Here is a 25,539-nt window from a genome sequence, read left to right as displayed (position 1 = left end):
CCACCCGCGGCAGCGTCGCCGATCTCCGGGTCCGCTAGGGACACGCCGTGGCGGCACCATGCATCGTTTTGTGAAGAAGTACGTCTGCCCTTGTTTGGACTTGGTCGCCAGAGCTTTCGGTTGCATGCCAGGCGTGGCGGCTCACTGATTGGTTCAATGGATCATCATTCGTTTTATGCTCTGTGAATAAGAGCAATGTTGCTTTAACCATGCGCTTAATAGTTTGTTCTTAGATCGATAGTCATGTGAAGCTGACGCTTTGTTAGCGTAGTTAGTTGCCTGGACACATACGTTGTAGATTCTCTTGGAACCGTTTAGATTCTTTTCTTTCTGAAGATCCTGGCCGGCTTGTTAAAGGGTTCGTTTGAAAAGCGTTTGTGTTCTTGTAAAACGGGCACGACCGTCGCTTACCATGGTTCATCCCCCCGGCTACTTCCTCTCCTCTCGCAAAAGAATATGGACGACGATAACTGCCACACGTGTGGCATCTAGGGGGTTGGGCCGCACGTCTTGTGTGGCACGGAGACAACCCCGCCCGCACGAGGGCGTCCGGGCGCGCACAACCACAACCCGCACAAACGCCCACACGTTCGGGCAATCGACCGCGCTGCCTGCACAACCTAACGTGCCCATCGTCCCGGCCTTCCTTCGAACCCCAGTGCGACTTGCCGCCGCCGTCTCCTACCTCTCGATCCCCTACCTCCATCGTCTGCCTTCTCTGGTTGCCATGGCAACCAGACCAGATCTCTAGCGCCACCCCACCGCCTCCTCACTCTCTAGTTGCGACGACGAGCTAACAAGTCGATCTCCGATCTCCTCCTCTTTCTCATCCTTCTTCTGTCCCAAAATAATTGCAATTCCAGATTGCCCACGAAGATGGCGACTAGATCCACACTGCCATGGCAAACAAACCATGGATTTGTGTTTATTCCCCTTTGCCCACCAACATACGCAAGATCTGTCATGTTCTATCCTAAATTTGAACTAATCTTCTGGGTTGGGTTGTTGCGAGTAGTTGCTCCAGAAGGTTGTGTAGGATTCACTAAATTAGGGGGAGTAAGGAGTAATTTGGGTGGTGCGTAGGGAGGGAGAAAATTAATTGCCATCCATATCTGACGCTAGTTGCCACCTATCTTTGCCGTTAGCTGCCACTATGTTATGTTGCTACTTGCCATCATAGTATGTTGGCTGTTGCCATCGGTAAAAAATGATAGTTGACATCCAGATTTTAGAAGAAGAGAATGAATGTGCATGTCCTACTTGCCATGTGATAACCCACAAGTATAGGGGATCAATTATAGCCTCTTTCGATAAGTAAGAGTGTTGAACCCAACGAGGAGCTAAAGGTAGAACAAATATTCCCTCAAGTTTTATCGACCACCGATACAACTCTACGCACGCTTGACATTCGCTTTACCTAGAACAAGTATGAAACTAGAAGTACTTTGTAGGTGTTGTTGGATAGGTTTGCAAGAATATAAAAAGCACGTAAATAAAAACTAGGGGCTGTTTAGGTAAAGAAGCAATAAAGTTAGTATAGCGAGTGTGGAAAAGTGGTGGTAGGAGCTGCGAAATTGTCCCTAAGCAATTGACTACTTTACTAGACCGATAGCAAGTTTTATGTGCGAGAGGCCACTGCTAGCATGTCATCCCTGACATGGAATTCTATGCACTTATGATTGGAACTATTAGCAAGCATCCGCAACTACTAACGTTCATTAAGGTAAAGCCCAACCATAGCATTAAGATATATTGGCCCCCCTTCAATCCCGTATGCATCAATTTCTATGCTAGGTTGAAGCTTCTGTCACTCTTGCCCTCCAATACATAGTCCTATCAACATACAACTAACCCTATGGTGTGATCCACGCGCGGGCTCATATGATGGGCACCAAAGGACAACAACATAACCACAAGCAAATTAAACCAATCATAGCAATTCACCAATTACCGATAGGACAACGAAAATCTACTCAGACATCATAGGATGGCAACACATCATTGGATAATAATATGAAGCATAAAGCACCATGTTCAAGTAGAGGATACAACGGGTTGTGGGAGAGTGAACCACTGTAGATAGATGGGGGAAGGTGATGAAGATGTTGGTGAAGATGACGGAGGTGTTGGTGTAGATCGCCTTCGCACGATGATGGCCCCAGCGGCGTTCCGGCGCCACCGGGAGAGAGGGGGAGAGAGCCCCCCTTCTTCTTCTTCTTCCTTGACCTTCTCCCTAGATGGGAGAAGGGTTTTCCCTCTGGTCCTTGGCTTCCATGGCATGGGAGGGGCGAGAGCCCCTCCGAGATTGGATCTGTCTCTCTGTCTCTCTCTGTTTCTACGTTCAAGATTCTGGCCTTTCACCGTTTCTTATATTCCCAGAGATCCGTAACTCCGATTGGGCTGAAATTTGGATACGATCTCTATCCGGATATTAGCTTTCTTGCGGCGAAAGAAGGGAACCAACCGCCTTACGGGGTGGCCACGAGGGCCCAGGGCGCGCCCCCTACCTCGTGGCCCCATCGGGCATCGTCTCGCATTGATTCTTCTTCCCAAAATTCACATATATTCCAAAAAAAATCTCCGTCAGTTTTTATCCTGTTTGGACTCCGTTTGATATGGATTTTCTGCGAAACAAAAAACATGCAAAAAACAGGAACTGACACTGGGCACTGGATCAATATGTTAGTCCCAAAAATAGTATAAAAAGTTACCAAAAGTATATGAAAGTTGTAGAATATTGGCATGGAACAATCAAAAGTTATAGATACAACGGAGACGTATCACCATGATGTATTGGTTGTCTATGCAAGAAATGTGACAAGATTGCTGTGTTTTCTTGTATGTGCAAATAGCAAGAATGCATTTCCAAATATTCATGCGTTCTTGTTCATGTAGTGACTGAAAACACAGTGGGAGAAAAAGCGGAAAAATGAATCATGTAGACAGCACTGATCCTTGGTTTTCTCAAAGGCCGGAAGCGCCCCCTTGGGATGCAGCAGAGTACAATCAACTCATTTCCGCAGGGCCGTTGCTGCCACTACTAGAGCAGTACACGAACATCGGTACGATGCATGATCAAAAAAGGGACAGTTGACATGTTTGTGACGAGGAAAATGGCATTCTACTTATGTCCTACAATGTCATTTTTCGCAGGTTCTTATGACACAAGCACACACACAGGGATACCATGGCAAGTTCAAACACAGGGCGCTAATGCTGATAGATGTATGGGAGACCAACTTCAAGTAGACAATGTGGCAAATCAAGGCAACGCATATGCAAGAAGCATACTGATGTGGCCATGAAATTAAACTTGCAAGGATGGCAAAAGACTTACGAGTTTTATGGAAAAACGCAGGACCATCATGCAACACGTGGCAACAGGCGGCAACCAGGTACCTGCCATCAACGTCGTACACAGGTGAGTCGTATGAAGTGATTTTGTGGACAGTGAATCAGGAGAAGGAACATATGTGACATTGGTGTTTACATGGTGTCTTGACAAAACACAGTTGCCGTGTCTGGACAACTGCAGTTGGCGTGTCTGGACAACTGCAGTTGCCATGTCTAATCAACTGTGATTGCAATGTCTAAACAATTGTGGATGCCAAGTGTGAACAAATCTGTTTGCCATGGTTGAACCACTACATGTGCCATGTTGTACAAACTACAGTTGCCATGCATTAACCAACTGCTAATGATCGCAGGTTGTTATGGTGGAACCACATCGGCAAACGTATCATGGAAAGCTTCACCGTTGCAGGCCATCGCTATTGCAGATAGAGCACAACAAATTGGAATGACAAACCAGCTTCGATTAGCACATGCGGCACAACAAGGTAAAAAATGTGAACCAACAAACAATAGTGCATTTGCTTTTGTGGAAAAGCATGGGGGGAAGTGGATTTGTCATGGTGGTGGCGGCAAACAACAAAAATGTTACCAAATGGACACGTGTAAATAGTCATCTATTGTCTTCAGGATTTGTCAATCACTATCTGCGTGTGTACAACATTCGTGATTGAATCCATTTTCCTAGTGGGCTCGTACCTAGAATGCAAGTTTTGATGCTAAAGATGCTGGTTGCCATGTCTTGGCAACAACAGCTGCCATGGCTGAAAAACTGCAGTTGCCATGCATGGCCAGATGCAGATGCCATGGCTTGCTGTATGAATGATATCATGCCAAATCAGATGTAGTTGCTATATTCCGTTACGATAAACCTGCCATTCAAGCAATGCTTACACACGTACCTGTTTTTTTGCAGGACCTTCAACTACAATCAACAGCGGCGCGGGGACATCTACTGCGGGAACCTCTGAGCACACAGAAGGAGCGTTCCACCAGCAAGTCAACAATGCTGCCACAAACAATGCAGAATCAGTTTCGGAACTGGCAATCATTCCAGCAGTGACGACAAGCACACCTTTGCACACCAGCACAAGCAACACTCAAGCAGATGAAATAGCCGCCGATACTGAAGTGAATGATGAAACTGATGACGAATCACAAGGGGATGAAGAAGATGGGCAATCAGAAATCATGATACCTCAACCGCCATATGTTGGGCAAAGATTTGGTTCGTTTGAAGATGCCAAGGAATTCTACCAGAGATATGAAATGTTCCATTGGTTTGCGGTGAACACCGAATACCATAGGAAAATAAAAAAACTAACGAGTACAACAGAGGTGAGATAAGGTGCTACAAGGCACGAAGGAACAAGAAGGGAAAAGGTGTTGTGCCTGTCGTGCCGGAACGAAAGAGAGGCATCATTGTCAAGACGGAATGCCCTGTCCGGTATAACCTAACGCAAATGGAGCATGGTGGGTGGTCACCGAATATTTCGACGAACACAACCACGAACTCATAAAGAAGTTTGACCTGGTAAAATTTCTCAGCGCCCACAAAGGATTCAGCCGCCTCGAGAAGAAATTCGTAAAATTGCTACATGATTGTAACGTTGGTCCATCAAGAATGGTCCAAATACTGTCCCTGATCCACAACGGAGATGGTAGACTGAGTAGCATGCCCTACATACCAGCAGACGTCACAAACCTAAATGCAAAGTACCGTAGAGAGAGCAGGTTGGCTGACATAGAAGACACGATAGCCTACTTCGAAGAGAAAGCAAAATCAGATATTGATTTCTTCTACAGGATAAGATTGGACGATGAGGACCGTGTCAGAAACATGTATTGGGTGGATGGTGCTGCAAGAAGAGCCTACAAACATTTCCGTGATTGCATTTCATTCGACGCGACATATCTCACTAATATGTACAAGATGCCCTACGCTCCATTCATAGGAATAAATAACCACAATCAGTCATTGCAGTTTGGTTGCGGACTCGTTCGGAACGAAGATACGGATGGTTACACTTGGCTGTTCAAAACCTTCTTGGAGTGCATGGGTGGACTTGCTCCGATGAACATAATAACAGACCAGGATTTTAGCATGCGTGCAGGCATAGAGGAGATCTTTCTGTTGGCAGTGCACAGGCACTGCAGGTGGCATATTATTAAGAAGGCTGAGGAGACGCTAGGACCATTCTTTGCTGACCGTCCAAAGCTACACAAGGCATTCGAGTTGTGTGTGGACCACAGCTTGACGGTGGAGGAGTTTGAACAGAGCTGGACGGCTATGATTGAAACATACCAAGTCCAAGACAACGAGACACTTACTAGCTTGTGGGAGAAGCGAATGTACTGGGTGCTGGCCTACTTCATGTAGTGCTTCTTCCCATTTCTGCAGACTACTCAGCGCAGTGAGGGGTTCAATGCTGTTTTGAAGCGGTACGTGAGCCCTGGCAACTCATTGCTGCAGTTTGCCAAGCAATATGCAGCTTTGCAACAGAAGATACTGGGATCTGAGCTACAGCAAGAAGCAAACACCGTGCTCAAGCAACCTAAATTGCTAACATATTTACCGATGGAGAGGCAGATGAGCAAGATATATACCAACAAGATTTTTAACAAGTAAGTGGATTATCTTACCGTCTTATTTGCACAATCATGAAGATAGTAGGTGCCATGTATAATGCAATGCAGTTGCCAACTATTTGACATGCTGATCTATCAAAAATAGCCACTGAGTACATTATAAGCATGATCTGTAGTTGCCATGTGAAATCAACTTGTAACGCCCGGATAATCATGGTACAGTAATCCCACGCTAATGGTGCCACGTCACCACGGTTACTTTGCTAATCTACCGTTAGGTCAAACCGTTTGAAAATTCGAATTCAAATTAATGTCAACAATTCAAAATTTAAAACAAAAATATTCGGGAGGTGCCATATTTTGCATAAGTAAATATGGTGTAATAAACACATTTTATAAAATGCCTAGATAATTTAAAATGATTTAAAGCAGAAAAGAAAATAAATAAAAATAAAATACAAAAGAGAAAACAAAAAAAAGGAAAGAAAGGAAAAGACCCCCCCCACTGGGCTACGGCCCAGCCAGCAGCCCAACCGGGCCACCAGGCCAGCCCACCCACTCCCTTATCCCCACCCAGTGAGACCCCGAACCCACCCACCACCGACACTCCCCCCACGAAATATCTCCCCCCTCTCCCCCGATTGGATCGGGATCGAGGAGGAGGCCGCCGCTCGCTACCTCCACACCGACGCAGCCCGACGCCGCCTCGCCCTCGCCGGTCTGCCTCCTCCGTCGCCGGTCGTCTCCGTCCTCCTCCTCGCCCCCCGTTGCCCTGGACCCTACTCCCCGCCGTGAGCCGCCGCCTTTTCTCTCCTCCTCTCCCCCTGTCCCCGTGCGCACGCACGCACATGCGCCGGCCGCGCCCGCGCCACTGTGCTCACCTCGCCGCGGACCTCGCGCCGCCGTTGCTACGCCCGGCCACCACGCCCCCGCTCAGGCCTGCTCCGCAACGCCCAACACGCCGTCCCCCCTGTCGCGCCCGCCGTCGACCCTGGCCCCTGCACCGCGCTCCTCCCCTCTCTCGCTGCGGCTATCCCCGTCGCCTCTGCTGTGGCTGGCCGCTGCGCTCGACGGCGCCCCACGCTGCGCGGCCCCGCTCCGCTGCTCTGCTCCTCTGCCGCCCGCGCCATCGCCCCGCCTTGCCTCGCGCCACAGCTGCTCGTCGCCCGCTCGCTCGTGGCCTGCTTCCCCGCCGCCGGGCTCACCTCCGTTGACGCCTGCAGGCCCGCGCGCCGGTGCCAGCCTCCGCCTGCCCCTGCTGTCTCGTCGGCCACGCTGGGCATGCCCCCGGCGCCTCTGCGCGCGCGCTTGTAGCCGCGGCTGGCCAGGGCCAGCGCCCAGTCGGGCCGGCGCCCGCCCCGTTGGCGCTGGGCCACTTACACGTGGGGGCCAGCCCCAGAACGTTTAGAAAATAATAATAATAAAAATAATAAATAAATTAATAATAAATATAATAATTAAAATATTAATTAATTAATTAATTGCAGAATTAATTAACTTAATTAAATCGGATTAGAGTAACCTAATCATTTAGTTAAAGCTAATTAACCCTGTTTAATTACTATGAGTCTATGACATGCGGGACCCACCGTCAGATTGACCTAGTCAACTGCACAGTTGACTGCTGACATCAGCATGATGTCATGCTGACGTCATCTTTTACTATTCTGGATAATGTTGACTTAAAATGATTAAATAAATCCTAAAATGATTAAATCTTTAGAAAATCATATAAAATAATCCGTATCTCGGATGAAAATACTTTCTACATGAAAGTTGCTCAAAACGACGAGACGAATCCGGATATGCAGCCCGTTCGTCTGCCACACATCCCTAACATATCGAACTCGCAACTTTCCCCCGCCGTTTCATCTGTCCGAAAATGCGAAACATCGGAATACTTTCCCGGATGTTCCCCCCTTCGCCAGTACCACCTACTGCCGCGTTAGGGCACACCTAGCACCGCTCATTGTCATGTCACGCATTGTCATGCTTATGTTTGCATTGTATTTACTGTTTCTTCCCCTCTTCTCTCCGGTAGACTACGAGACCGACCCTACTGCTGCCCAGTTCGACTACAGAGTTGACGACCCCTCCTACTTGCCAGAGCAACCAGGCAAGCCCCCCTTGATCACCAGATATCGCCTATTCTTCTCTATACTGCTTGCATTAGAGTAGTGTAGCATGTTACTGCTTTCCGTTTATCCTATCCTGATGCATAGCCTGTCCTTGCTTCTACTGTTGTTACCTTTACCTGCAATCCTACATGCTTAGTATAGGATGCTAGTTTTCCATCAGTGGCCCTACATTCTTGTCCGTCTGCTGTGCTATACTATCGGGCCGTGATCACTTGGGCGGTGATCACGGGTATATACTTATATACTATATACATGACACCTGTGGTGACTAAAGTCGGGTCGGGTCGTAGGAGTACCCGCAAGTGGATCTTTGTGGCGGAGCGACAGGGCAGGTTGAGACCACCTAGGCGAGAGGTGGGCCTGGCCCTGGACGGCGTCCGCGGTTACTTCAAAATAACACGCTTAACGAGTTCTTGGTATTTGATCTGAGTCTGGCCATTTGGTCTATACGCACTAACCAGCTACGCGGGAACAGTTATGGGCACTCGACGTCGTGGTATCATCCGAAGCTCTTTTTGACGTCAGCGACTGAGTGGCGCGCGCCGCATTGGACCGTAAGCTCGCGCTTGTATTAAGGGGGCTAGGTCTGCTTCCGGCCGCGTACGCAACGTGCAGGTGTGCAATGGGCGATGGGCCCAGACCCCTGCGCGCATAGGGTTTAGACCGGCGTGCTGACCTCTCTGTTGAGCCTAGGTGGGGCTGCGACGTGTTGATCTTCCGAGGCCGGGCATGACCCAGAAAAGTGTGTCCGGCCAAATGGGATCGAGCGTGTTGGGTTATGTGGTGCACCCCTGCAGGGAAGTTTATCTATTCGAATAGCCGTGTCCCTCGGTAAAATGACGACCCGGAGTTGTACCTTGACCTTATGACAACTAGAACCGGATACTTAATAAAATACACCCTTCCAAGTGCCAGATACAACCCGGTGATCGCTCTCTAACAGGGCGACGAGGAGGGGATCGTCGGGTAGGATTATGCTATGCGATGCTACTTGGAGGACTTCAAAACTACTCTCTTCTACATGCTGCAAGATGGAGGCTGCCAGAAGCATAGTCTTCGACAGGATTAGCTATCCCCCTCTGATTCTGGCATTCTGCAGTTCAGTCCACTGATATGTCCCTTTACACAGCCATGCATATGTAGTGTAGCTCCTTGCTTGCGAGTACTTTGGATGAGTACTCACGGTTGCTTCTCTCCCTCTTTTCCCCCTTTCCTTTCTACCTGGTTGTCGGAACCAGATGCTGGAGTCTAGGAGCCAGACGCCACCGTCGACGATGACTCCTACGACACTGGAGGTGCCTACTACGACGTGCAGTCCGCTGACGACGACCAGGAGTAGTTAGGAGGATCCCAGGCAGGAGGCCTGCGCCTCCTTCGATCTGTATCCCAGTTTGTGCTAGCCTTCTTAAGGCAAACTTGTTTAACTTATGTCTGTACTCAGATATTGTTGCTTCCGCTGACTCGTCTATGATCGAGCACTTGTATTCGAGCCCTCGAGGCCCCTGGCTTGTATTATGATGCTTGTATGACTTATTTATGTTTTAGAGTTGTGTTGTGATATCTTCCCGTGAGTCCCTGATCTTGATCGTACACATTTGCGTGCATGATTAGTGTACGGTCAAATCGGGGGCGTCACAAGTTGGTATCAGAGCCGACTGCCTGTAGGAATCCCCCTTTCCACACTCCTTGGCCGAAGTCGAGTCTAGACATTACAAAACTTTTACTAACATGGCTGTGTGTCTTACGGGCCCACGTCGCCATTGGGTGGTACTAGGATCTTTTACTCCTCGACCTTTACTCTGGGACTCTGAACTCTCTTCTACTCGGGTTAAACGAATTTACTAACTCTAACACTAGGATCCCGTGACCGCATTCACCCCAAAGTTGGATAAGCCATAGTTATTTCTTAGAATAGTATTTTGAACAATTCACACACTGTCATTTGACTCCTTTGAAACATCTTTGCTTTCAGATGGAACCCACGAGGCAGGTCGTGCGCCACACGACGGCCATTGGTGCCTCGGGATCACCGGCTGTGCTAGCTGAGATGATGACCTATCTGGGTTATCGCTGGCACCCTGAGTACACCGTCTACGAGGAGTACCAGGACTTTAACCAGGAGCAGTATCGTGCCATCGTCCACCTCTACTCGCGGGAGTATGACTCCACTACTGTGCTGCACACCGCTCATGGTGTTGGAGTGACCATCGATATGGCTGTCCACGATGCTGCCTATGCTGCTCTGACACGTCTTCGTGGAGAGTATCGGGAGTTGGACACCTCCCCTTTCAGGCACATTGCTATCGCATCTGATGTTGGTCCGGAGGGATACTATACTGCTGCCTACTCCACTGTCACCCGAGAGCCCTTCTACCATCAGAACCTGGTTCTGCATGCTGATGGGCTGGATCGAGCTAACCGAGCTCTTCGCCACGAGTTGTACACCACCCGTCAGCACCTTTACCGTGCTCTGACGCTGCTGCACCCCTTTGTCCGATCTAGGGAGCTGCCCCGTTCTGCGATCTACCCAGCCAGGACTGTGATGCCCCAGGGTGTCGGCTGGCCAGATGTGGGAGGCCACTCTCCCGCACTTGGACCTCTTCTGGCACCTGAGCGTCAGGTTCTGCACCAGAGTATTCGTGGACCCCAGGTTGCTGACGTGGAGTTCCCGATGCGACACTACCAGCTTTCAGGCTACACCTACCTCCACAGTACCTCTTGGGACTGATGTAGGCTTGCTTGTTAGTGTTAGATGCATTCGCCGCGAGCCTGTGTGCCACCTATGTTGTTTTAGTCTATGTACTGAACTCTGTGTACTGAACTCTATGCATGACCCCTTTTGTAAGTTATGCCGACTACTATGTAGTAGCTATCATGCTCCTTTCATTATGCATGTTTCATCATGAATGATTCTTGTCTTTGCAAATTTCTCAATGCTGAACTACCCCTGTTATATATTAGCAGGATGGTTAGACCAGGTGGTCGTGGTGGCAATGCCCCACCACCCCCTGAGTACATGGCTGGTATGATCCAACAGTTCGAACTGAACCGCCAATTCATGGAAAATATGATGGCTCAGTTTCCTCGCCCCAATATGGACCAGCAACCAACCCCAGTAACTCTGCAGGATTTCATGCGCCTCAATCCAACTGTGTACCGCAGCTCAACTCAGCCTCTGGATGCTGATGACTGGCTCCGTGACATCACCTATGAGATGGAGTCTGCCAATGTAGCCCCTGCCAGCTATGTCACCTTTGCTTCTTTCTTTCTGAAGGGACCCGTAGCTCAATGGTGGGACAGCCACAGGTGTACTCTGCCAGCTGGAACAATCATCACCTGGCCAGACTTCCAAGTTGCTTTCCGTGCCCGCTTTATTCCTCAGGGAGTCATGGACCAGAAGAAGCGTGAGTTCCGCAACCTCACCCAAGGCAACAAAACTGTTGAAGCTTATCAGCGGGAGTTTCTGGACTTGTCTCGCTATGCTGAAGAGGACATTGCAACTGATGCACGCAGACAAGAGAAGTTTCGTGATGGCCTTCAAGCTGACATCAAGCTCGCACTTCTGGTGCATGACTTTGCTGATTTCGCCACCCTGGTGAACAAGGCCATCAATGTCGAAACTGGTCTGCAGGAATACCAGAGCTCTCACAGGCGCAACCGTGACACGGGCTCATCTTTGGGCCCGCCCTCACAGAAGCGTAAGATATGGATCCCGAACAGCATGTACCGTCCAAATGCATCTGCCCCAAGGCAGCCCTATGCTGCACCTCGTCTGCCTCCACCACCATCTAGGCAGCCAAGACTTCCAGCTCCACCATCCCAAGGTCCTGTTCCCACTCCCAATAATGGTCTGTGCTACAGGTGTGGTCAACCAGGTCACCGTGCCAGGGACTGCAATAAGAATCAGAATCAACTTGCCCTTCCCGCAGCTGGCCGTGGTAACAACCAGCCCCGCAACAACAATGCTAAGTCTTATGGTCGTGCTCATGCCAACCACGTTGATCTGAACGAAGCTCAAGACCAGCCTACTACTGTGATGGGTACACTCCTCGTAAATTCAGTACCAGCATCCGTTTTATTTGATACAGGTGCATCGCATTCATTCAGGTCAGAAGATTTTGCATACAAGCACGACGTTAAATGTGAGGAGATGAACACCTCGGTATTGGTCAAAACCCCCGTGGGACAGTGTCAAACCTCCCTGGTTGGCATCGACGTCCCCGTGGAAATCGAAGGGCTGGAATTCTATGCCTCTCCCATTATCCTGAAGTCGTCTAACATCGACCTCATTTTGGGGATGGATTGGTTGAAAGCGCATACTGCTTCAATCGTTTGCGCCACTAAGACCGTCCATCTGCTACACCCTTCAGATGAAATAGTTGCTTACCAAGCTCATCTGGTGCAAAATGACGAGGCCAGGCTCTATGCATTGAATGCATTGAACGCCGCACCACTCGAGGGCATTGAAAACATTCCCGTCGTGCGTGAATTCCTTGACGTCTTTCCCGAAGAACTTCCAGGGATTCCCCCTGCTAGGGCTATCGAATTCATCATCGACTTGAAACCAGGCACCACTCCTATAGCCAAGCGACCCTACAAGATGCCGCCGCATGAACTCCTTGAGCTTAAGGAGGAAATCGACAAATCTCTTCGCAAAGGATTCATTCGCCCAAGTTGCTCTCCTTGGGGAGCACCTTCTCTCTTTGTCAAGAAGAAGGATGGGACAAACCGATTAGTTCAAGACTACCGTACTATAAACCAAGCTACCATTCAGAATAAATACCCTCTTCCTCGGATCAATGATCTATATGATCAACTGGCGGGTTCATCAGTGTTCTCTAAGCTCGACTTGAGGTTGGGTTACCACCAGATCCGTGTTCGCGAAGAGGATATCCCAAAGACCGCCTTCGTGACTCGATATGGTTCATACGAGTACACCGTCATGTCTTTCGGTTTAACCAATGCTCCAGCCACCTTCTCTCGTCTGATGAACTATATATTCATGGATTACCTCGACAAGTTCGTCGTGGTTTATCTGGACGATATCCTGGTATTTTCCAAGAACGAAGAAGAACATGCTGAACATCTTCGTCTTGTGCTGGAAAAGCTACGAGAGCATCAACTATATGCCAAATTCTCCAAATGTGAATTCTGGTTACCCGAAGTAACCTATCTTGGGCATGTCATCTCTAAGGATGGTATTGCCGTCAACCCTGAACGAGTCCAGGCTATCCTTGATTGGACTCCTCCCAAGAACGTTAAGCAAGTCAGAAGTTTTCTCGATCTCACCAGCTATCACCGTCGATTCATCGAGAAATTCTCCAAGATCGCCAGGCCTCTGACTAACCTGTTGCATAAGGGCGTCAAGTTCCAATGGACAGACAAATGTCAGGAAAGTTTCCAGGCACTCAAAGACAAGTTGACTTCTGCCCCAGTTCTAGCTCCACCTGATACTAAGAAGGACTTCGTCATTTACTGCGACGCTTCCCGTCAAGGATTAGGCTGTGTCCTAATGCAAGACCGCAAAGTGATTGCTTATGCCTCTCAGCAATTGCGCCCTCATGAAGAGAACTACCCAGTTCACGACCTCGAACTTGCTGCTGTCATTCATGCGCTGAAGCAGTGGCGACATTACCTTCTCGGTAATCGTTGCGAGATCTTCACTGACCACCAAAGTCTGAAGTATCTGTTTACTCAGCCAGACCTGAACCTCCGTCAGCAGAGATGGATGGAGCTTATTGCAGACTTTGACTTGGGTATTTCCTATATGCCAGGCAAGGCTAATGTAATGGCTGATGCCTTGAGCCGCAAGTCTTACTGCAACCACCTCCAGGTTCATAAAGTTCAGCCCTCGCTTGTTGAAGAATTCAGGAAGCTGAACCTCCATATTGTTCCTCCGGGTGCACTCGCTCCCCCTCCTAAGGAGTTTCGCAAGATGAACCTCCGTGTTGTTTCCCAGGGTTCCCTCAATACCCTGGCCGTCGAACCAGATCTCTTGGACTCCATCAAGAGAATACAGGGATATGACTCTGAAGCCCACAAGATTAAGCACTACCTCGCAGAAGGAAGGCCCTCATTCTTCACTATTGCTGAAGATGGCACTTTGTACTTCAAGGGCCGCCTAGTGGTGCCATGTGTAGAGAAAAACCTGGATATGACACAGGAAGTTATGAAAGAAGCTCATGATACGCCTCTATGTATCCATCCTGGTAGTACAAAGATGTACCAAGACATCCGTCAGAGATTCTGGTGGTCTAATATGAAGCAAGACATTGCTCGTTATGTTGCTAAGTGTGACGTTTGTCGTCGTATCAAAGCAGAACATCAAAGGCCTGCTGGAACTCTGCAACCTATCTCTATTCCTGAATGGAAATGGGACCATGTTGAGATGGACTTCGTCACTGGATTTCCCAAATCACAGAAAGGTAATGATGCTATTCTTGTCGTCATTGACCGGCTTTCCAAAGTTGCACATTTCCTGGCGGTCAAAGAAACGATCACTGCTAGTCAACTGACAACGCTCTATATGTCCAGGATTGTTTCACTCCACGGTATTCCATTGGTTATCAGCTCAGACCGTGGCAGCTTATTCACTTCAAGATTCTGGGCAAGTTTCCAAGAAGCTATGGGAACTCATCTGTCATTCAGTACCGCGTTTCATCCTCAGTCGCAAGGGCAAGTTGAACGCGTCAACCAAGTTCTCGAAGACATGCTTCGAGCTTGTGTTATTTTCTTCGGCAAGAAATGGGAGGAATCTCTCCCGTATGCTGAGTTCTCTTATAATAATAGCTATCAAGCTAGTCTGAAGATGGCCCCCTTCGAAGTGTTATATGGACGAAAGTGCCGAACCCCTCTGAACTGGTCAGAAACTGGGGAACGTCCACTCTTCGGTCCGGATATTATCCAACATGCCGAAGAACAAGTCCGCATTATTCGTGAGAATCTCAAGACTGCTCAGTCACGTCAGAAGAGTCAGTATGACTGTCATCATAAAGACATGGTCTATCAACCTGGCGAAAAGGCTTATCTTCGAGTCACACCAATGAAGGGTGCTCACCGCTTTGGAATCAAGGGCAAACTAGCTCCTCGATATATTGGCCCATTCACTATTCTCGAAAGGCGTGGAAAAGTGGCATACCAACTGAAGCTTCCGCCGAACCTTTCTCAGGTTCACGATGTGTTCCATGTGTCACAGCTCCGCCGTTGCTTCAAGGACCCAATCCGAGCAGTGGATCATGAAGTGCTCGAATTGCAGCAGGACCTCTCCTATAAGGAGCATCCGGTCCGCATTCTCGACCAAGCTGAACGCCGCATACGTCAGAAGGCGATCAAGTTCCTCAAAGTCCAGTGGTCGCACCATTCTGAAGATGAAGCCACTTGGGAACGCGAGGATCGCCTGCGTGATGAATACCCCGCACTGTTTCCTTCTACCTCCTAAATCTCGGGACGAGATTTCTTGTAGTGGAGGAGTTTCGTAACGCCCGGATAATCATGCTACAGTAATCCCACGCTAATGGTGCCACGTCACCACGGTTACTTTGCTAATCTACCGTTAGGTCAAACCGTTTGAAAATTCGAATTCAAATTAATGTCAACAATAAAAGTTTTTCAAAATTTAAAACAAAAATGTTCGAGAGGTGCCATATTTTGCATAAGTAAATATGGTGTAATAAACACATTTTTATAAAATGCCTAGATAATTTAAAATGATTTAAAGCAGAAAAGAAAATAAATAAAAAGAAAAGAAAATACAAAAGAGAAAACAAAAAAAAGAAAAGAAAGGAAAAGACCCCCCACTGGGCTACGACCCAGCCAGCAGCCCAACCGGGCCACCAGGCCAGCCCACCCACTCCCTTATCCCCACCCAGTGGGACCCCGAACCCACCCACCACCGACACTCCCCCCACGAAATATCTCCCCCTCTCCCCCGATTGGATCGGGATCGAGGAGGAGGCCGCCGCTCGCTACCTCCACACCGACGCAGCCTGACGCCGCCTCGCCCTCGCCGGTCTGCCTGCTCCGTCGCCGGTCGTCTCCGTCCTCCTCCTCGCCCCCGTTGCCCTGGACCCTACTCCCCGCCGTGAGCCACCGCCTTTTCTCTCCTCCTCTCCCCCTGTCCCCATGCGCACGCACGCACCTGCGCCCGCCGCGCCCGCGCCACTGTGCTCACCTCGCCGCGGACCTCGCGCCGCCGTTGCTACGCCCAGCCACCGCGCCCCCGCTCAGGCCTGCTCCGCAACGCCCAACACGCTGCCCCCCCTGTCGCGCCCGCCGTCGACCCTGGCCCCTGCACCGCGCTCCTCCCCTCTCTCGCTGCGGCTATCCCCGTCGCCGCTGCTGCGGCTGGCCGCCGCGCTCGATGGCGCCCCACGCTGCGCGGCCCGCTCCGCTGCTCTGCTCCTCTGCCGCCCGCGCCATCGCCCCGCCTTGCCTCGCGCCATAGCTGCTCGTCGCCCGCTCGCCCGTGGCCTGCTTCCCCGCCGCCGGGCTCGCCTCCGTTGACGCCTGCAGGCCCGCGCGCCGGTGCCAGCCTCCGCCTGCCCCTGCTGTCTCGCCGGCCACGCTGGGCATGCCCCCGGCGCCTCTGCGCGCGCTTGTAGCCGCGGCTGGCCAAGGCCAGCGCCCAGTCGGGCCAGCGCCCGCACCCGTTAAGTCGCCCGCCGCGTTGGCGCTGGGCCACTTACACGTGGGGGCCAGGCCCAGAACGTTTAAAATAATAATAATAATAATAAAATAATAATAATAAAAATAATAAATTAATTAATTATAAATATAATAAATAAAATATTAATTATTTAATTAATTGCAGAATTAATTAACTTAATTAAATCGGATTAGAGTAACCTAATCATTTAGTTAAAGCTAATTAACCCTGTTTAATTACTATGAGTCTATGACATGCGGGACCCACCGTCAGATTGACCCAGTCAACTGCACAGTTGACTGCTGACGTCATCTTTTACTATTCTGGATAATGTTGACTTAAAATGATTAAATAAATCCTAAAATGATGAAATCTTTAGAAAATCATATAAAATAATACGTATCTCGGATGAAAATACTTTCTACATGAAAGTTGCTCAGAACGACGAGACGAATCCGGATACGCAGCCCGTTCGTCCGCCACACATCCCTAACATATCGAACTCGCAACTTTCCCCCGCCGTTTCATCTGTCCGAAAATGCGAAACATCGGGAATACTTTCCCGGATGTCCCCCCCCTTCGCCGGTACCACCTACTGCCACGTTAGGGCACACCTAGCACCGCTCATTGTCATGTCACGCATCGTCATGCTTATGTTTGCATTGTATTTACTGTTTCTTCCCCCTCTTCTCTCCGGTAGACTACGAGACCGACGCTGCTGCTGCCCAGTTCGACTACGGAGTTGACGACCCCTCCTACTTGCCAGAGCAACCAGGAAAGCCCCCCCTTGATCACCAGATATCGCCTATTCTTCTCTATACTGCTTGCATTAGAGTAGTGTAGCATGTTACTGCTTTCCGTTTATCCTATCCTGCTGCATAGCCTGTCCTTGCTTCTACTGTTGTTACCTTTACCTGCAATCCTACATGCTTAGTATAGGATGCTAGTTTTCCATCAGTGGCCCTACATTCTTGTCCGTCTGCTGTGCTATACTATCGGGCCGTGATCACTTGGGCGGTAATCACGGGTATATACTTATATACTATATACATGACACCTGTGGTGACTAAAGTCGGGTCGGCTCGTAGGAGTACCCGCAAGTGGATCTTTGTGGCGGAGCGACAGGGCAGGTTGAGACCACCTAGGCGAGAGGTGGGCCTGGCCCTGGACGGCGTCCGCGGTTACTTCAAAATAACACGCTTAACGAGTTCTTGGTAATTGATCTGAGTCTGGCCATTTGGTCTATACACACTAACCAGCTACACGGGAACAGTTATGGGCACTCGACATCGTGGTATCAGCCGAAGCTCTTTTTGACGTCAGCGACTGAGTGGCGCGCGCCGCATTGGTCCGTAAGCTCGCGCTTGTATTAAGGGGGCTAGGTCTGCTTCTGGCCGCGTACGCAACGTGCAGGTGTGTAATGGGCGATGGGCCCAGACCCCTGCGCGCATAGGGTTTAGACTGGCGTGCTGACCTCTCTGTTGAGCCTAGGTGGGGCTGCGACGTGTTGATCTTCCGAGGCCGGGCATGACCCAGAAAAGTGTGTCCGGCCAAATGGGATCGAGCGTGTTGGGTTATGTGGTGCACCCCTGCAGGGAAGTTTATCTATTCGAATAGCCGTGTCCCTCGGTAAAAGGACGACCCGGAGTTTTACCTTGACCTTATGACAACTAGAACCGGATATTTAATAAAATACACCCTTCCAAGTGCCAGACACAACCCGGTGATCGCTCTCTAACAGGGCGACGAGGAGGGGATCGCCGGGTAGGATTATGCTATGCGATGCTACTTGGAGGACTTCAAAACTACTCTCTTCTACATGCTGCAAGATGGAGGCTGCCAGAAGCATAGTCTTTGACAGGATTAGCTATCCCCCTCTGATTCTGGCATTCTGCAGTTCAGTCCACTGATATGGCCCTTTACACATGTACCCATGCATATGTAGTGTAGCTCCTTGCTTGCGAGTACTTTGGATGAGTACTCACGGTTGCTTCTCTCCCTCTTTTCCCCCTTTCCTTTCTACCTGGTTGTCGCAACCAGATGCTGGAGTCCAGGAGCCAGACGCCACCGTCGACGACGACTCCTATGACACTGAAGGTGCCTACTACTACGTGCAGTCCGCTGACGACGACCAGCAGTAGTTAGGAGGATCCCAGGCAGGAGGCCCGTGCCTCCTTCGATCTGTATCCCAGTTTGTGCTAGCCTTCTTAAGGCAAACTTGTTTAACTTATGTCTATACTCAGATATTGTTGCTTCCGCTGACTCGTCTATGATCGAGCACTTGTATTCGAGCCCTCGAGGCCCCTGGCTTGTATTATGATGCTTGTATGACTTATTTATGTTTTAGAGTTGTGTTGTGATATCTTCCCGTGAGTCCCTGATCTTGATCGTACACATTTGCGTGCATGATTAGTGTACGGTCAAATCGGGGGCGTCACACAACTATAGTTGCCATGTGTGTTGAACTGTAGTTGCCATGTGTAATGAACTGTAGTTCCATGTGAAAATGATATGTAGTTGCCATATGAGTCAAAACTGCATTTGCCATGTTAAATAAACTGCATTTGCCATGTTAAATGTTATGCAGTTGCCATGTCAAATATTATGCAGTTGCCCTGTGGAAACAAACAACCCGAGAAAAATGTGGGAAAAAAATAAGGATTTCCATGCCATCATTGATTTTAGATACGTTTGCTATGTTACGACCCACCTCAACATGAGGTGCTACAAAACATCATATAAGTGTTTAACAAAGCACAAAAACATGCATATTCTAGAGAGAAATAAAGCGTGCCAGCATGTACACAGCTTACCAGGTGGACGAACATACGTTCAAGGTGTGTTCTCTCTTGGGCATGTCTGATTCAGAACCTGAAGACCCGGACAAGGGAAGGAACTACTGTGTGAAGGCCTCGATAAGCGAAGGCGAATACTACTGCCAATGCTGCAAATTCGAACGGGACGGGATTGTGTGTTGTCACATACTGAAAGTAATGGACATGCACGCGCTAACGCGATTGCCCCGCCATTTCATACGGCGGCGATGGACTTGGGACGCTAATGATGCGTTGGGGCCACAAACATCAAATGCAGTTTTGGCTGTGCATGATGAGAGACCAGAGGCAACCATGGACGCCGTGAGGCATGTTGTGTTGACCAAGAACTATGCTGGACTAATAGATGAAGCATGCAAGAGTGATGAGACAACGAGGGTGGCAGAAAAACACAGGAAGGCCCTGAAAAGAGAGCTTGATGAGATCAAAAAGAGGAAGGCTGAAGAAGCCTTACACAGGTTCCCCCGCACCTCAAGTGTGCCTTCGTCCACGGGTCCATCATCTGAAAACTCGAAGGTAGGGTCTAGAACAGCAAGCACGCAAACCCAGGTCAGGAACCCGCCCCGTTCCATCACAAAAGGGCGTCCAAAAGAGGTGAGATACAAATCGGGGTTGGAAATTCAAGCAAAGCACAAGAAAACAAAGAAAGGGACGGGCAATCCGTAAGCAACTGTGGAGGATTGTAACTTGGGTGTTGGTGACATTTTTGTAAGGTAGATGGTCAAGATTTTCAAAAATGGGAGAATGACTATTGGTGGACATCAGAGTTTGAAGAAAATGCCATGTATGAATGACTAGAATTGCCACGTATGTGCCACTAAATCTGCCATGCAGCTTCCATAGAATCTGCCATGTAATTTCTACTGAATCTGCCATCGCGTAGATTTCCATTTTCAGACCATGCATTTTTTCCACACATATTGTATTGTATGCATACTATGAACAAACTAGTTGAAACGATCACATGAAAAAAACACGAGATAACAATTGCTTATGAACTACCATGCTAACCGATATAGTTAGCAATGCAAAAAACCCAAAAAACAAAAAAACGGAACGATTACTTTCACTAACCGTGCCTGATCAACTATATTTGCCATGTTTCAGGCATCATAGACGCATTCAAACACCCAACTGGTACTACCAACCACAAACACATAATAGTAGTGAACATAAACGTAGTTGTTGTCACACCTAAGCAGGTTCACATCCACACAAAATATTACAAATATTCAATGGCACTCACACGCCACCACTATATACTAGACTACGGGGGATGTAGTCATAACATAGCACACGAACATAGTTTTAAAAGAATAAGTTGATACCTTACATTCCTCAGTCACAGAATGTAACGTAGGCATGCAGTATGGAGCATCACGTGATCACTTGTACTTCTTGTTGGCTTTTTTGACAGCTTCCTCTATGAACTCTTGTGCGTTGGCCCGCGTGTTGAAATCTTCATTCATCAACCAGTTCCATGTGTATATTTTACGGAGCTTGACGACCATTGCAGCTATGACGACAGGGACCCGTCAACCTTCCCACTTTGCAAGGTATTCCAACGTGTGAAAGCCACAGTCATGCCTATAAAGAAAAGAATCATGTGAACTCAAGAGAACAGGAAAAAAATCATAAACTTCAATGCAGAGGTGACAAAAGGTTTAGGATTGGTGTGGAGGACACATGAAAAAGATAGTAATTACCAGTTTCCTTGCTTCGTAGTCGCGGCATACTCGATTGGAAAATGACTGATCTGAACCTTTGAGTTTTCGTAGTGACGGTTCCATGTCTTTTTCAGGTTGTTGATAAAGAATTCAGCATGTGTAGTAAGGTCTTCATCAGCTTCTGAACGCATTGAATCAAGCACCTCAAATCATTGGTTCTTCTGGTCAAGGCAAATCGCGTAGTGGTGACCACACTTGTCATCTGGGTTATCTGGTGCAAGCTCCTGGAACATGGGGAACATGACCTGCAAGTAAAATAAAGGAAAGAAAAAGTAGAGTTCACATCAAAAAGAGAAATGATGTAATTGGAAAAATGATATGTAAAGATATTGCCAGATGCAGTAAGATGTACATGAATGACAAAGCAGCAAGGGTCCAAAAATGCGCCCATGGAGAATGTTTATTTGCCATGTGTAATTAAAAGAAGTTGCCATCCATGTATAAACAAAGTTGCCCAATATTAAAGTGAAGTTGCCACATAAGTTGCATTAAACGGTCAAACATATTTTACATGAAAGCTGTTGCCACATGTGAAGTATAGCTACTGACACAACATAACATGGAAGAAGTATGTACAACAAGAAGGAACACTCACATATTTCTTTAGTGTGAGCTTGAATTCACCATGCGCGACAAAATGCTTCCTCAGGATTTTATGGTGGAAGTCACCATCCCATATTTTGCAGGTCACGCTGTACTGCATGATCGTTTTGTCGGGACAAATATCCATATGCCTGTTGATGAAGTCAATACCAACGCAACTACATCCTTCGACATTTTACCAAGTGGCCTCACAGACTCGGCAAGATCACCCAGGTCGACGTACGTCGCATCACATTGTATGATTTTGGTTCAGTCCAAACATGAGCTGTATGAAAATGATATAACATGAAAGAATCATGTCTACTAAATAAAATAAAAATAAAACATAAACAACGCATGGCTGGAATAGCAAAGGAAAAATATCAGAGAAAAGCAAGTGAGGGGTTATGTGGTGTGGACATTACGCTTTCAGCTCCTTCATGTGCTTGCTATTCGACCTCGCATTTCCGAAACGCTTGACAATATCGTACAGATGGTTCTGCTCCTTTGTGGCCTTAACTTCGGGCTCATAGTCATCCACGGGTGGTGCGTGAACTACCCTATTCTACCACACAGATCCAGGGGTGGCACTTCTAGCGGTATCCTCAGATACCGACTCAGCAGGCACGTTAGAACTTGATTGCCCCTGACCCCGTGCGGACCTCCTCTTCAATGCTTCCTCCTCAATCCTGCGATAAGCTTCATCAAGTGACGGCGAAATCTTCTTAGGGGTGGCTGGAAGGACAAAACAGTGGGTTAGGAAACTTGGAAACAACAAGTTATTGTGAAAAAGAGTGCAGAATGTGAACTGTAGGGGCAAATTAGAAAGTGTCCATGTGGAAACAACTCCAGCTGCCATGTGCATTGCACTGTAGTTGCCATGTGGCAACAACTGTAGTTGCCAAGTACATTGAACTGGAGTTGCCATGTTGCAGCAACTCCAGTTGCCATGTGCTTTGCGAATGGAATTGCCACATGACAACAACTGTAGGTGCCATGTTGCAGCTACTCCAGTTGCCATGTGCATCTCATGAGATTTGCCATCACCAGTAAGAAACCAAAAAAGCTTGTGACAAACGTTAGACTAAAAAAATGTAGAAACAAATGATAAACACACAAAAATGTACCTTGCACTATCGGCTCTGCAAACTTCACAGCCTTCCTGCCATCAGCCATTGGCTGTGCCATCATTGGGGTCGTGCCTGCCGGGAAAGCAAAGGCAACAGGCATAGGATCTTGCACCACTGGTTCATCTTGACTGCGATCGATGCCAAGGCTAAAGCTTGGTGGGGTGAAAGCCATTGGGTGCCTATCCTGCCTACCAGCCGGATCACGAACAAGTTTCTTGGCAGAATCCAGGGGTGACGGATCAACAAACGTTTCTGCCTCATCTGCTGCAGAATCATCATGCTTATTAGTAGGGCGGGGCGTGCTGTCAGCGGTTTCAATCGCAACTTTCTTGCCAATCTTCTTGTTTGGGCTGTAGGGGACACCAATGTTGACTGGGAGCTTAGAAGTGCGCAGATTTAAGCTGGGGTTCTCCACGGCGGTGAAAGACGCAGTCTGGTCCGGACATTCACCTCCTTCAGTCGTGCACGGCTTGCTGCTACCTCTTGAGCACTGCCTTGGTTTTCCCTTGAAGAGGAAAGGGTGTGCAGCAAAGTAGCGTAAGTATTTCCCTTAGTTTTTGAGAACCTAGGTATCAATCCAGTAGGAGGCCACGCACGAGTCCCTCGCACCTACACAAACAAATAAATCCTCGCAACCAATGCGATAAGGGGTTGTCAATACCTACACGGTCACTTACGAGAGTGAGATCTGATAGATATGATAAGATAATATTTTTGGTAATTTTATGATAAAGATGCAAAGTAAAGAAAGTAAAATAAAAACGGCACTAGAAATAGCTTGTTATCGGGAGATTAATATGATGGAAAATAGACCCGGGGGCCATAGGTTTCACTAGTGGCTTCTCTCAAGAGCATAAGTATTTACGGTGGGTGAACAAATTACTGTTGAGCAATTGACAGAATTGAGCATAGTTATGAGAATATCTAGGTATGATCATGTATATAGGCATCACGTCCGAGACAAGTAGACCGACTCCTGCCTGCATCTACTACTATTACTCCACACATCGACCGCTATCCAGCATGCATCTAGAGTATTAAGTTCATAAGAATAGAGTAACACTTTAAGCAAGATGACATGATGTAGAGGGATAAACTCATGCAATATGATATAAACCCCATCTTGTTATCCTCGATGGCAACAATACAATACGTGCCTTGCTGCCCCTACTGTCACTGGGAAAGGACACCGCAAGATTGAACCCAAAGCTAAGCACTTCTCCCATTGCAAGAAAGATCAATCTAGTAGGCCAAACCAAACTGATAATTCGAAGAGACTTGCAAAGATAACCAATCATACATAAAAGAATTCAGAAGATTCAAATATTGTTCATAGATAAACTTGATCATAAACCCACAATTCATCGATCTCAACAAACACACCACAAAAGAAGATTACATCGAGTAGATCTCCACGAGAGAGGGGGAGAACATTGTATTGAGATCCAAAAAGAGAGAAGAAGCCATCTAGCTAATAACTATGGACCCGAAGGTCTGAGGTAAACTACTCACACTTCATCGGAGAGGCTATGGTGTTGATGTAGAAGCCCTCCGTGATCGATGCCCCTTCCGGCGGAGCTCCGGAACAGGCCCCAAGATGGGATCTCACGGGTATAGAAGGTTGCGGCGGTGGAATTAGGTTTTTGGCTCCGTATCTGGTAGTTTGGGGGTACGTAGGTATATATAGGAGGAAGGAGTACGTCGGTGGAGCAACAGGGGGCCCACGAGGGTGGAGGGCGCGCCCCCTACCTCGTGGCTTCCTGCTTGATGTCTTGACGTAGGGTCCAAGTCCTCTGGATCACGTTCGTTCTGAAAATCACGTTCCTGAAGGTTTCATTCCGTTTGGACTCCGTTTGATATTCTTTTTCTGCGAAACTCCGAAATAGGCAAAAAACAACAATTTTGGGCTGGGCCTCCGGTTAATAGGTTAGTCCCAAAAATAATATAAAAGTGTAAAATAAAGCCCAATAATGTCGAAAACAGAATATAATATAGCATGGAACAATCAAAAATTATAGATACGTTGGAGACGTATCACTTGCCACCTGCGTCAGTTGTACTCCGGACTTCCGTTTTCTCCATAACATTGCTTTTGGCAGGAGGTGGGAACATTGTGGAAGCAGGCACATAACCAGAGTCATCTCTGCTGCTCCTAGCTACATTTGGTGCATTGGATATGTGTGCAGGATGCTTGCGGGGGCTACGCCGCCTAGGTGGAAGACCAGCTCGCACAACGGTCACCGTAGCAACCTCTGGACTACCAGAAGCTGGAGCTGTTGTGCGATGAGTCTCAGCTATGGATGGCATCTCATTCTAAAATGTGGCCGCAGCCCCTTCTTTTGTGGATGCAGAAGTGCCACCAGCCACACGCCTGGAATCCGTATCAGATGAGCGGGAATCTTCCTTGTTTAGGTTGATCTAGGGAGCGTCCACTTCAACACTTGCTGATCGGGTGGCATGGGTCACGACAACATCCCTCATTGCCACCAGAGTGGGCAATATCTCAGCAGTCCTAGAAGATACTGACTCGTCACTCCCAGATGT

The sequence above is a fragment of the Aegilops tauschii genome, chromosome 2 (genome assembly GCF_002575655.3).
Source record: "Aegilops tauschii subsp. strangulata cultivar AL8/78 chromosome 2, Aet v6.0, whole genome shotgun sequence".
NCBI classification, from domain to species: Eukaryota; Viridiplantae; Streptophyta; class Magnoliopsida; order Poales; family Poaceae; genus Aegilops; species Aegilops tauschii.
This window is presented reverse-complemented; position numbering follows the sequence as displayed.